Source organism: Limulus polyphemus, unplaced genomic scaffold (genome assembly GCF_000517525.1).
Source record: "Limulus polyphemus unplaced genomic scaffold, Limulus_polyphemus-2.1.2 Scaffold11050, whole genome shotgun sequence".
Taxonomy (NCBI): Eukaryota; Metazoa; Arthropoda; class Merostomata; order Xiphosura; family Limulidae; genus Limulus; species Limulus polyphemus.
In genome coordinates, this window is record NW_013676660.1 from 11,046 (window position 1) to 13,224 (window position 2,179).

The 2,179-nt window shown below is 28.9% G+C and overlaps 1 long non-coding RNA gene across 1 annotated transcript in view; it reads right to left on the reverse strand.

The window, feature by feature from the left end:
- Positions 1–504: 504 nt before the first annotated feature.
- LOC111083755 overlaps positions 505–2,179 on the reverse strand; it is a 3,846-nt gene continuing 2,171 nt past the window's right edge. Inside the window, exon 2 of the long non-coding RNA XR_002609229.1 lies at positions 505–1,463. This is a non-coding gene — a long non-coding RNA (uncharacterized LOC111083755). The remainder of the gene's footprint in view (positions 1,464–2,179) is intronic.

Below are 2,179 nucleotides of genomic sequence, written 5' to 3' on the forward strand. Positions count from 1 at the left end.
ATATCTATTGTCTTCTATAACGTACTTGCATATTTTAAGTTTCTTCAATTCTAAAAGAAGAAAATATTGTTTAATGACAATTGAAATGTGTGGAGAGTACTCTTACTCTTGAAAACTTAAAAATTAAGTGATACAATCCTTCCTGTTGTGCAAGTCAAATCAATTTCTTGATATGCATTATATAAAAAAATAAGCAATTTATCAAATCAAGAAAATGGCATTTAATTTAGCAGAACAAATGAAATGGGTGGAACAGTACTAGTTAGTTGTAAAAAACACATTAGGAGTCAGCTTTCTTTCCATTCAGAGTGGCCAGTAATTACTTTTTTTTTCATCCAATGTTTTGGTAATAAAAGTATTAACTACATATTTAATCTCATGCATTTTGAGAAAATGATCGTATAGTCTCTCCCGTCAGTATTCAGGTGAAGTTATAAGCGATCAATAAAAATGCACAGCTGGTACTACTACTCCATTTTAACTGAAGCAATTTGTTAAAATGACTTTTTTTCCCATTATTATTTTATGAGCTTCAATAATTTCACCTCTTGTTAATGAGGAGAAAAATGTATAACATTAATATAGGTACCACAATTGAACCTTCTGAGATTTCTATATATACATATATTACTATAGATTTACTCGCACAAACTATTACTGTTGTGTTGTTTGGAAAGATAAAGTAACAGTATATACACATTTAACTGGCTGGAAAAGTTAAAAAACGAACTTACACACACACCAGAACAGGTTCTCTGATGCTTCTCTTCGAAACAATACATACATCTATAGATCTGTTTAATGCAAGGATCACCTTATAAAGTTTGGAATAATTTTGAAAGATGTCAGGGACAACCCTTTACAATCTACAGCAAAGTGTGTTAAGGATAAATGTCCTAGGAAGATGCAATAGTTTGAATATACGTACAATTAAAGCTAATATGGATTATCGAACATCCTGCATATCTAATCGTTCACAATTTTAAATAATTTTCTTATCTTAGAGCTAGTAGTGCATCACTGTAGATTAATTTTCCACTCAAGACAGCAGCATCTGAAACAGTCTTTTATAACTAATGCCCTCTTACAATGTAAAAGTACATCACAAAACCTGTCGGTGTTTAACTCAATACATAGAAAAACACCAAATTAAGTAAGAAAACTACTCAAATTGTGAAGAAAAAAAAGAACATTTTTGAAACCAGCAGCCTGGTTTATTATCTCACTATAGAACATTAATTTTCTCAAACTTATGAAAGGCATGTTTTTCTATTTACATATTTTTTTTTCTCGATATAACCAACATAATAACATGCTTTAGACTACAATAATTCTACGTTTGATTTCTAGAATAAAACTCGTATCGAAGGTAAAACATTTGTATTGAGGTTGGTGTGATCCAAGCAACACTTTATTTACAGATTCACACGCTCCAACTGACCCACAGTGGTCCTGATTAATACCTGTAAAGTAAAACATGTTAATAATGTTAACTTCTTTTACTCTGGTCAACATGATTTTTACATAAATCTCAATACTCTAATTATTATTGAACTTTTAACACAAATATTGTTAATAAATATATCTCAAAGTGACGCAGTATAAACTCACTGTATCTTACTTTAGTGTTTTTACAAATAAAAATATTAACATTTCTTTACCTTATCTACATTAATACAGATAGCAAAGTCCACAAAAGACTAAACTCAGAATCAAATATAAAAACATATATGTACATGAAGCCCAATCTATAAATTGATTCGACACTTGTCACTAGTTATAAACTGGGCTTGTATATTTTTAAAATCATATACACACATTGGTTCAAGTGGGGTGTAAAAATTGAATGTTTTATAAAGCTACCTTAACTCAGTCTCTACATGTTATTATCTTTACAAATATTTTTTACCTGATAATATAACTTTATGTTATCAGACGTAAAATTAGCATAATAATTTAATCTATTTATAAGTCACGAATTTCTATGCTCAAAGTAATTTTTGTATATAAGGCATGTTTTCATAACGTTTGTATATAAGACATATTTTCATAACGTTTGTATATAAGGCATGTTTTCATAATGTTTGTACATAAGGCATGTTTTCATAATGTTTGTACATAAGGCATGTTTTCATAATGTTTGTACATAAGGCATGTTTTCATAATGTTTGTACATAAG